At 46.3% G+C, this 12,082-nt stretch overlaps 1 protein-coding gene across 9 annotated transcripts in view; it reads left to right on the top strand.

The window, feature by feature from the left end:
• The window catches only part of HEMK1 (HemK methyltransferase 1, mitochondrial release factors N(5)-glutamine), a 51,107-nt gene that overhangs the window by 16,293 nt on the left and 22,732 nt on the right, over window positions 1–12,082 (top strand). The window contains exon 13 of one of the 9 annotated variants that reach the window (XR_013162758.1): window positions 4,690–4,898. The exons of the other annotated variants lie outside the window; for them this stretch is intronic. The gene's annotated coding sequence lies outside the window, so the exon portion shown is untranslated. Of the gene's footprint in view, window positions 1–4,689; window positions 4,899–12,082 lie in introns of those variants that run through there. 9 annotated transcript variants of the gene reach the window in all.

The following is a 12,082-nucleotide window of genomic DNA, read 5'->3' as shown; positions in this document are numbered from 1 at the left end:
CAAACCGAAGACTGCAGGCCTCTAGATGCTAGAAAAGGCAAGAAAATGGATTCTTCCTTAGAGCCTCAGAAAGAAATGCAATCCTGCTAACACACTGACCTCATCCCAGTGAAACTGATGTTGGATTTCTGAGTTCTGGAACTATAAGATATTCTGTTTAAAGCCCCTAAGATTATGGTAGTTTGTTACAGTAGTAATAGGAAACTAATACTGCTGATGTTGGTACTGGAAGAGGGGTGCTGCTGAAATAGATACCTAAAAATATGAAAGTGACTTTGAAATTAGACAGTGTGCAGAGGCTGGAGAAATTTTGAAGACAGAATTTTGGCCTGCCTGGCATCCTCAGCCTTGATACCAGCCTGGTATTGTGACCCCACTCTGGATGAGGAGTACTTAGGAGCTATGGAAGGTATATCCCACCTGGCCAGGGTGTGGGGCTCCTGAAGCCACAACCCCAACCCAGGGGCTACATGGAGAGCTACTGGGAGGTCAGCCATGGGCTTATGTGCTTCATGCTGAGTCTGTGAGCTAGGAATCTGGGAGCTGGAATGCCTGGATTTAAGGGTCAGCTTGACCTTAAATTCCCTGAATATGCTTTGGATGAAGCCAAGAGCTTGTTTGTACTGAATGGGATGGTTTGTAGTGAGACCCATATCCAATTCCTGATCTTCCCTCTGCAGAAGGGGCTTGGTCAAGGTCACACAGCATTGGCCACCTGACCCCTAGTCCCATGCTTTCCTTGGTTCCAAGGAAAGCATGTGCTTCCAAGAGTTCCTATTCAGTTAACTGGGTGATGCTTACGTGACTCCTAAACCCAGCTATTCTGTCCCATAAAGCTCCCTGGGCCATGTTCATGGGCCCACGTCAGCCACATTAGCCCAACAGCAGTCCCTACGTGTGTAGACAGATCTGAGTTCCTGTTTGAAGTCCTGGAAGCTGTGAGTACAGGATTTCCCCCTTGCAAAATGAGCAAATACCTCTCCTCTCATGGAATTGGCTGTGCTTTTAAGAAGACTTTTTCTTCACAGGGCACCTCCCTGTTACCACAGTCCTTTGACCATTTTCTAGAGCTTTGAGAGAGATGTTTCTGCCAGTACTTGCTGGTTGTTCAAAGCTTCTGTAGGGGGATGGTACCCTGAAGCATCAGGAGATACCATCTTATTGCCCTCTACTGTCCCAAGTTTGCAAGCCCTTTCCTGGGACATGTGTCTGGAGGAATGGAGAGATCAGATATCCTACCCTTTTGTGCCCAGCAAGTAGATTGTTGAGGCTACTAACACCTGCAAAGATCCTTGTGCTATAGCTGAGGAAATTGAGACTCAGTAGGAGAGGGGCAGATCTGGGGCTTAAACTCAGATCTCTGCTCCAACTCCCAGCCTCCAGCCCTTCCTTCCCAGGCTTTAGACCCCCACCTCACCTTGCTTTCCAAGAATAGTGTCACCTATTGGAGCTTGAAGAGGCAGCCAAGTCCCTCTTCTGTTCTTGGAAGTCAGCGTGAGACTGAGCTATGTGAACAAGCAGAGCGAACCCTGAGCTGTTGCTCATGGGCGCCTTGCCTAGCTTTGGATCTTGCAACCTGGTGAGGGACCCCTGCAGCTTAGCCTGGCCTTCCTTCTCTGCCTCCACATCCTTGCCATTGCTGCCATTATTTCTTGGGCTCCTGATGGGTGCTGGTCCTGAGCATCTGTTCTGCATTTATTAGTTGCAATTTTCATGCAACCCCATAAAGGATTTTTTTAAATCATCCCCATGTTGTGGTCGAGGAAACCAAGGCTTGGAGAGGTGTAGTTACAGGCTAAGTACATGGTTGGATTGGAAGTAAGGTTGAGGCTTTCATTGGTGCCATTTGACTGTCAAAGACACCAGTATAACTAGGTCTTGGGCCACCTGCTGCACCTAGTGCAGTGGTCTGCCTGGGCCTGTGGACCCTCGGGGCAGGAACAGGAGCCACCACGGCTGTCCCCAGAGAACTTTTATGTGTCCAATGGCTGCCTTGATGGGCTCTTCTTCCAAGGTGGGCACAGCACAGGATGACACGATGCCAGGAAGAAGGTTCCATAAAGAATGGACCTTAAATAGTATACCCCAAGCTAAGTGCTCCTGAGACTATCTTACTCAACCTTTATGATACTCTATAAGGCAGAAGCTGTGAATCCTCCCATTTTACAAATGAGGAAACCGCCTAAGAAAGATGAAGGAATTTGCTCATATGCTGGCTGAGCACAGGCCAAGTGACCCAGGGCCTAAGGCTTTGGTCATCTCACCAGGCTCCAGGAGGGTAGGGTACAGGACAGGGTATGCCAGGCAGTGGAGACAGTCTGGGTAAAAGTAGAGGGGCCTGAAGCCACTTGGGCAGGGATATGTAGGGGCGAGGTTGTAGGGAGGTGCCCTGGGTTGAGCTCCAAGTGTATTTCTGGGTATAAGAGACCTAATACAAAGTTTTCAAGGTGAGTTAGGGTCAGGTAAGCACTGAGGACTTTCACTCTGGCAGTTGGGAGGAGGAGACTAGAAAAGGGGCCAGGAGGCTACACCTGCCCAGGGTCTAGAGGTGGCTGGGTGCTAGAGTGGTGGTATGCAGTATTCTGGAATAGAACTGACAGCCATTGCTGAGGGGTTGGATATTGGTTGTGGGGGTGAGGCTAGGACCACAATGGGGTCCAGGGTTCTGGTGGGGCCTTGGCCTGGGATCACCTTGAGCTGGGGACTGGGAGGGGCATCAGTGAGCTTGAGAGGGTGGGGTGCTCTGAGGACATTCCAGAGGCAATGGACAGGGGTGTCTGGTTCCCCAGTTGTGGCCATGTGGGGACATAGCCCAGAGGCAGGCCTTGAGGTGGAGCTGGATGGTCTGAACACTATAACTAGTAACAGGCATCCACCATGTGTGAGACCCCACATATTATCATAAATCATGGCAGCAGGTCAGGGATGTCTTTCTTGGTCCACTATACAGATGAGGAGACTGAAGCTTAATGTGCCCAAGGTCACATAGTTAGCAAGTAGCCATGCTGGGGGTTGAACCGAGTCCCCTACCATCCCAGCCTGGAGGGGGATGATCAGGCTACAGAGGCTGACTTTAGCCCAGGGCCTCAACTCCTAGAGGGGCCCCAGGGCAGATGTGGGTTTCCAGAACTAAGGGGAAAGTGGTGAGTCAAACAGAAAGCACCAGATTCAGAGCTAGCTTCCTCCGAGCCACCCCAGGTACCCAACTTTCACAGTCTACGACAGAGGGGTCAGGTGCATAGGCCTTGGCAGGGAGGGGTAGAGAAAGTGGCTGCTACTTTCACCTCTGGTATTCTCCGGAGGTGGGACTGAGGGACACCCAGGCACCGACTCTGGCACTCAGCTGAGAGATGGGTGATGGAGGTGAGTTCTCATCTCAGCATGGTGGGTATGAAGCCTGCCCATGTCAGCAAGCAAGTCCTCAGGCCTGGGAGGGTGCAGAGGGGGACACAGCGTGGAGGTGCCTAAAATCCTTCTTGTGGGCGCTCCACAGCCCAAGAACTTACCATAGTTCCCCACTCTCTCTGCCTGCACAGTAATCTAGTGTCTTCCTTTTTCTGCCCAGCTCTCCCTCCCCAGCCCCCTAGGCTGTGGAGCTTGTTCTTTCAAGTCAAGTCTCATCTGAAACCCAAATATATAAAATGAGATAAAAGCAGCATATTATTAGCATAAATGTATTTTTCAAGTTCAGATTCTCAACACTTAGGCATAAAGTTCATTAAGGCCAACAGCAAGACTGTTTCAATGAACACAAAGCTTGAACTAGGAGCTGGGATGGGAGTTGCAGTTGGCCTCAGGGTCCGCTTTCTTTCATTGTTTAATTTTTGTTAGCACAGGACCAACTAACCCCAATTCTCGCGGATAATTGGTTGCGAATGGTCACCGAGTTTCTGAAGTTCCACTTTGCAGTCTCTGATTCACAGGACATTTGCAAAAAATAATGCAAACCCCATACAGAGAACTTCAACAGACCTTCCCACCCAGATACCCAGATCCACTAACTTTTTTTTTGTCATTCTTATGATCATTCCATTCTACATATATAATCAGTAATTCACAATATCATCACATAGTTGCATATTCATCATCATGATAATTTCTTGGAACATTTGCATATATTTAGAAAAAGAAAGAAAACGAAAACAAAAAAAAAAATTATACATACCATACCCCTTACCCCTCCCTTTCATTGATCACTAGCATTTCAATCTAAATTTATTTTAACATTTGTTCCCCTATTATTTATTTTTATTCCATATGTTTTATTCATCTGTTGATAAGGTAGATAAAAGGAGCATCAGACACAAGGTTTTCACAGTCACACATGTTTTCCTGAGACTCATTTTTTTAAATGAAGAAATTCTGAAACGGTGACAAAAGCTCTAGTACAGTGGGAGTGTTTACAAAGAATAGAGGGTCCATTTATCACAAGTACAGTGCGCATAGCTGAGGCCGTGTGCATGCGTGTGTGTGTGTGTGGTAGTTAGATTCAGTTGTCAACTTGGCCAGGTGAGCGTACCTAGTTTTGTTGCTGCGGACATGAGCCAATGGTACGTGAACCTCATCTGTTGCTGATTTACATCTGCAGTAGGCTAGGAGGCATGCCTGCTGTTTGACTTAATTGGCTGGTACTTAAATGAGAGACCACAACGTAGCACAGCCTAAGCAGCTCGGCACTCCTCATCTCAGCACTCGCAGCTCAGCCCAGGCCTTTGGAGATGCAGAAAGAAGTCACCCCGGGGAAAGTTGTTGAAACCCAGGGACCTGGAGAGAAGGCCGGCAGAGACCATCCTGTGCTTCCCACGTAAGAAAGAACCTCAGTGGAAAGTTAGCTGCCTTTCCTCTGAAGAACTAACAAAATAAATCCCCTTTTATTAAAAGCCAATCCGTTTCTGGTGTGTTGCATTCCAGCAGCTAGCAAACCAGAACAATCATCAAGGCTTTCTCCATGAACTGTGGCATTCAGGGGCTCACTGTAGGCCATCCTTGGTCCTGGGCTCCACCATCACATGTGCATTACATGGCAACCTCTCCTGGCCTCTCCCTTCTCTTCTGGATTCCGCTGGTGTTTTGCTTCTGGCTGCTTCCTCTGTGGCTTTTCTCTCCCTGACTGAATTTCATTCCACTTATTAAGGACTCCAATAATAGTGATTAAGACCCTTATTGATTGAGGTGGGCTACACCTTAATTGAAGTAACCTCAACAAAAGTCCTATTTACAATGAGTTCACACCCACAGGATTGTATTTAGTTTAAGAACATGTTTTCCTGGGGTACATACAGCTTCAAAGCACCACACATACTACTATATGGAAGAAGACATCATGATGAGTGAAATAAGTCCAGACCCAAAAGTATTCTGTTTCCACTTACATGTAAATAGCTAGAATATGCAAATTCATAGTCACAGGAGGAAGGGAAAGGGGGAGTTAAGGCATAATGGATGCAGGGTTTCTACCTGGGGTGATGGAAAAGTTCTGGTAACAGATAGTGCTGATAGCAGCAACAGTGAGATTAATCCCACTGAATTGTAGCTCCGGAGTGGTTTAGATGGGAAAGTTCACCTTGTATACGTTTCCACAATTTAAAAAGAGAGAGAGATTGAAGAGGCAATAACGACTAGAGATAATACATGATCCCAAACTAGATGTGATGAAGGAAGAGAAAAAACCCAAAAGGACATTATTTGGACATATGAAAAAATGAAGTATAGACTGTAAGCTTTATATCGATATTAATTTTCTTGAACTTGATAACTAGTTAAGGTGGTTACATAAGTGAATATCCTTGCTCTTAGGAAATATACTTGGAAGTATTAAGTTTTCAAGGAGCATGATGTATACAATCTCTCAAATGTTTAGAAAATATACACATAGATTAGAAAGATAGAATGATATGGCAATTGTGGCAAAACATTAAAAGTTAGTGGATCTGACCCACACAGCACAGCCATTGCTTATGTACACACACACACTGTATTAGTTAGGGTTCTCTAGAGAAACAGAATCAACAGGGAACCCTTGCAAATATAAAATTTATAAAAGTGTCTCACGTGACCGCAGGAACGCAGAGTCCAAAATCCACAGGGCAGGCTGTGAAGCCAGCGACTCCGATGGATGGCCTGGATGAACTCCACAGGAGAGGCTCACCAGCCAAAGCAGGAATGGAACTTGTCTCCTCTGAGTCCTCCTTAAAAGGCTTCCCATGATTAGATTTAGCATCACTAATTGCAGAAGACACTCCCCTTTGGCTGATTACAAATGGAATCAGCTGTGGATGCAGCTGACGTGATCATGACCTAATCCTATGAAATGTCCTCATTGCAACAGACAGGCCGGCGCTTGCCCAATCAGACAAACGGGCACCACAACTTGGTCAAGTTGACACGTGTCCCCAACCATGACAGTCCACCCCTTGTCAACTTGGCACCTATATATATATCACCTTAGACCATACTTAATTTCCAAATGAAAACAAATAAGCACACATTTTTTTTCTTTTACCTGACAATACTCAACTGTCCTGCATATGACTGGAAACACATTAAATCTCTCCAGAATAGGGTACAAATCCTTGGGCAACATTCATTCTTAAACTTGATATCTTACAACTTAAATAATATAACATGAACAAAACAGCATTATAGTCCTCGTTTCTGTAACTGATCACGTGGTCAAAGTTCGTATTTATCACTACCTTCTTCCACTACCCATTCCATGTTCCCTTTACCCTCAGCAAGCACTTCAGCTGGCCGTGGTTCTTTGCTTGGTGGGGTGACCCAAACCTTCATTCCTGAAGTTTCAGAGCCATTAGTGGTCCTGCCTAGATTGTGTTGTTGCAGTTTTCCATTGATTTTAATCACAGGGCATGGTAGTACTAATAGACGCCCTAGGGGATCTCCTATATTCCAAGAAAACTCTTCTTTACCTCCATTATGTAGTTGTAGTCCTACTTCCTTCTGATAGTCAGGGTCAATTACCCCAGACAATAATGTAATCCCCTTCTTGGCTTGTTGATCCAGAGGCGTAAGTAGCCCAAAGTGACCAGGTGGCAATCTTAACTTCCAGTTCAGTGGTATCACTGTTGTTTCTCCTGGAGGAAGCACACCCCGTTTTGGAACTAAAACCTGTAGACCAGCAGAACTCAGGGTAGCAGGGACAGGAAGCAAAAATTTTCCTAGTGGATTACTAGGGGTAATAGTGAGCGGCACCACACCCATTTCCACCCCTTGGTTCCTGGACCCATGGATCCTGGCTATGGGAGAAACAGCACCATACAGCAGATGCTGATTCAGAGCATACACAGCTTCCTGGAGAACATTACCCCAGCCTTTCAAGTTTTTGCCACCTAGTTGGCACCGTAATTGAGTTTTCAAAAGGCCATTCCACCGTTCTATCAATCCGGCTGCTTCTGGATGATGGGGAACATGGTAAGACCAGAGAATTCCATGAGCATGTGCCCATTCCCGCACTTCACTTGCTGTGAAGTGTGTCCCTTGATCAGAAGCTATGCTATGTGGAATACCATGACGATGAATAAGGCATTCTGTAAGCCCATGGATAGTAGTTTTGGCAGAAGCATTGCGTGCAGGGAAAGCAAACCCATATCCAGAGTATGTGTCTATTCCAGTTAGAACAAATCACTGCCCCTTCCATGAAGGGAGTGGCCCAATGTAATCAACCTGCCACCATGTAGCTGGCTGGTCACCTCAGGGAATGGTGCCATATTGGGGGCTGAGTGTGGGTCTCTGCTGCTGGCAGATTGGGCACTTAGTGGCTGTAGCCAGGTCAGCCTTGGTGAGTGGAAGTCCATGTTGCTGAGCCCATGCATAACCTCCATCCCTACCACCATGACCACTTTGTTCATGAGCCCATTGGGCAATAACAGGAGTTGCTGGGGAAAGAGGCTGACTGGTATCCACAGAACGGGTCATCTTATCCACTTGATTATTAAAGTCTTCCTCTGCTGAAGTAACCCTCTGGTGTGCATTCACATGGGACACAAATATCTTCATGTTTTTAGCCCACTCAGAAAGGTCTATCCACATACTTCTTACCCAGACCTCTTTGTTACCAATTTTCCAATTATGGTCTTTTCAAGTCCCTGACCGTCCAGCCAAACCATTAGCAACAGCCCATAAGTCAGTATACAAACGCACCTCTGGCCAGTTTTCCTTCCAAGCAAAATGAACAACCAGGTGCACTGCTCGAAGTTCTGCCCACTGGGAGGATTTCCCCTCACCACTGTCCTTCAAGGACACCCCAGAAAGGGGTTGTAATGCTGCAGCTCTCCACTTTCAGGTGGTACCTGCATATCATGCTGAACCATCTGTAAACCAGGCCCGAGATTTCTCGTCCTCAGTCAATTCACTGTAAGGAACTCCCCAAGAGGCCATAGCTCTGGTCTGGGAAAGAGAAGGTAATGTGGCAGGAGTGGAAACCATGGGCATTTGTGCCACTTCTTCATGTAACTTACTTGTGCCTTCAGGACCTGCTCTGGCTCTATCTCGTATATACCATTTCCATTTTACAATAGAGTGCTGCTGTGCACGCCCAACTTTATGGCTTGGTGGGTCAGACAACACCCAACTCATGATAGGAAACTCAGGTCTCATGGTAACTTGGTGGCCCATGGTTAAGTGTTCAGTCTCTACTAAGGCCCAGTAGCAGGCCAAAAGCTGTTTCTCAAAAGGAGAGTAGTTATCTGCAGCAGATGATAAGGCTTTGCTCCAAAATCCTAAGGGTCTGCGTTGTGATTCTCCTATAGGGGCCTGCCAAAGGGTCCAGACAGCATCTCTATTTGCCACTGACACTTCCAGCACCATTGGATCTGCTGGATCATATGGCCCAAGTGGCAGAGCAGCTTGTACAGCAGCCTGGACCTGTCGCAGAGCCTCCTCTTGTTCAGGTCCCCACTCAAAATTAGCAGCTTTTCTGGTCACTCGATAAATGGGCCGGAGTAGCACACCCAAATGAGGAATATGTTGTCGCCAAAATCCAAAAAGACCAACTAGGCGTTGTGCCTCTTTTTTGGTTGTGGGAGGGGCCCGATGCAGCAACTTATCCTTCACCTTAGAAGGGATATCTCGACATGCCCCACACCACTGGACACCTAGAAATTTTACAGAGGTGGAAGGCCCCTGTATTTTTGTTGGATTTATCTCCCATCCTCTGACACACAAATGCCTTACTAGTAAATCTAGAGTAGTTGCTACTTCTTGCTCACTAGGTCCAATCAACATGATATCATCAATATAATGGACCAGTGTGATGTCTTGTGGGAGGCAGAAACGATCAAGGTCTCTGTGAACAAGATTATGACATAGGGCTGGAGAGTTGATATACCCCTGAGGTAGGACAGTGAAAGTATATTGCTGACCTTGCCAGCTGAAGGCAAACTGTTTCTGGTGGTCCTTACTAATAGCTATTGAGAAAAAAGCATTTGCCAGATCAATAGCTGCATAGCAGGTACCAGGGGATGTATTGATTTGCTCAAGCAATGATACTACATCTGGAACAGCAGCTGCAATTGGATTTAACACCTGGTTGAGTTTATGATAATCCACTGTCATTCTCCAAGACTCATCTGTTTTCTGTACAGGCCAAATAGGAGAGTTGAACGGGGATGTGGTGGGAATCACCACCCCTGCATCTTTCAAGTCCTTAAGAGTGGCAGTAATCTCTGCAATCCCCCCAGGAATACGGTATTGCTTCTGATTTACTATTTTGCTTGGTAGGGGCAGTTCTAGTGGCTTCCACTTGGCCTTTCCCACCATAATAGCCCTCACTGCACGAGTTAGAGAACCAATGTGGGGATTCTGCCAGTTGCTCCGTAAGTCTAAGCCAATTATACATTCCGAAACTGGGGAAATAACTACAGGATGGGTCCGGGGGCCCACTGGACCCACTGTGAGATGGACCTGAGCTAAAACGCCGTTGATCACCTGGCCTCCATAAGCCCCCACTCTGACTGGTGGTCCAGAGTGACATTTTGGGTCCCCTGGAATTAATGTCACTTCTGAACCAGTGTCTAATAATCCCCGAAATATCTAATCATTTCCTTTTCCCCAGTGCACAGTTACCCTGGTAAAAGGCCATCAGTCTCCTTGGGGAAGACTTAGAGGAAGATTAACAGTATGAATTTGTGGCAGTGTAACAGGTTTCTCCCCCATAGGAACCTGGCCTCCCCTTCATTCAAGGGGCTCAGGGTCTGTAAACTGTTTCAAATCTGGAAATTGATTAAGGGGCCGTGACTCTGTGTTTTTGTAATTCAGGTTAGACTTCTGTTCCCTTGACCTAGAACTCTTTTGTTTATACAGCTCCACCAAGAATTTAGTAGACTGCCTGTTCTAGTTTGCTAGCTGCTGGAATGCAACACACCAGAGACGGATTGGCTTTTAATAAAAGGGGATTTATTTTGTTGGTTCTTCAGAGGAAAGGCAGCTAACTTTCCACTGAGGTTCTTTCTTAAATGGAAGGCACAAGATGGTCTCTGCTGGTCTTCTTTCCAGGCCCTTGGGTTCCAACAACTTTCCCCGGGGTGATTTTTTTCTCCATCTCCAAAGGCCTGGGCTGAGCTGCAAGTGCTGAGATGAGGAATGCGAAGCTGCTAGGCTGTGCTATGTTGTGTTCTCTCATTTAAGCACCAGCCAATTAAGTCAAACGTCACTCATTGCAGCAGACACGCCTCCTAGCCGACTGCAGATGTAATTAGCAACAGATGAGGTTCACGTACCATTGGCTTGTGTCCGCAGTAACAGAACTAGGTATGCTCACCTGGCCAAGTTGACAACTGAATCTAACTAACACACTGCCCTTCTATTGTATTTCTAGGCACCCCATGATTTACTAGCCAATGCCACAAATCTCTGCATGTCATATAATTTTGATGCCTCCTTTGAGTTTGTTGTCTATTATAATAGCTGCGTCTACCCTGTCTTTGGTGATTAAGTGCTGCCACCTGGCTTCTGCCAACTCAGGATCCTGTCATCCCCATTGTGTTTAAGGATTCCAGCTCAGTGACAGCAGTTCCTACAGTAATATCTGACCTACAGAGAAGTGCAACCACAGAGCTCTTGAGGGATGATGGTGCTAGTCTCACAAATTTATTTCTCACTGTTCTGGTAAAAGGTGCATCCTCTGGACATTCCTGGGGTGTAAGAGCAGGCTTTGCATGATAAATCCACTCTAACATTCCAATCTCTCTAAGCCTCTGGATCCCCTCATCTACATTATACCAGGGCAGTTCTGGCATTTCAACCTCAGGTAATGTTGGCCACCTTTTGATCCACGTTTCAACCAACCACCTAAACAAGCTGTTAACACCTTTTCTAACCGCTCAAGCTATAATATTGAATGCAGAATCTCTGCTTAGTGGGCCCACATCAATAAATTCAGCCTGATCCAGCCTTATATTCCTCCCACCATTATCCCACACTCTTAAAATCCATTGCCACACATATTCCCCTGATTTCTGTCTATATAAATTGGAAAACTCACACAGTTCTTTTGGAGTATAATGTACCTCCTCATGTGTGATACTTTGTACCTCACCTTTAGGGGCCTGTTGGGACTTTAGTCTAGTTATAGGTCTAGAAGAAATGAGGGGTGGTGGGGGTGGGTCATGAAAAGAATTAGAAATATCTTCCAAGCCATTTGCTTCAGGGCCTTCATTTGCAGTTTCATCTGGTGAAACAGGATTAATCACTCTAGGGCTAATCCCTTCAGGAGAAGGTTGGGTGGCCAATTCCTCAAGGCAGACTGGAGGTGGGGTGGCTATGTCCTCAGGGCAGACTATTACAGGGTTATCTAGAGAAGGCTCAGCATGGTCTAGGGTTTCAACCTCACCCCCAACATCATTATCAATCCATATGTCACCATCCCATTTTTCAGGGTCCCACTCCTTTCCAATCAATGCCCTCACTTTAACGGCAGACACCATGCAAGACTGAGATTTCAGTTTACGTTGTAAAGTTGCTACTCTAACAATAAAATTCTGAGTCTGATTTTCAGAGATCTCAAGTCTTCGGCTACAGGAAATAAGATTTTCCTTCAGGATACTCATAGAAACGTCTACATCTTTCA

This window comes from Tamandua tetradactyla, chromosome 15, assembly GCF_023851605.1.
Source record: "Tamandua tetradactyla isolate mTamTet1 chromosome 15, mTamTet1.pri, whole genome shotgun sequence".
In the NCBI taxonomy this organism is placed as follows: Eukaryota; Metazoa; Chordata; class Mammalia; order Pilosa; family Myrmecophagidae; genus Tamandua; species Tamandua tetradactyla.
Note: the sequence above shows the minus strand (reverse complement) of the source record. Positions and strands in the feature narration are given on the sequence as shown.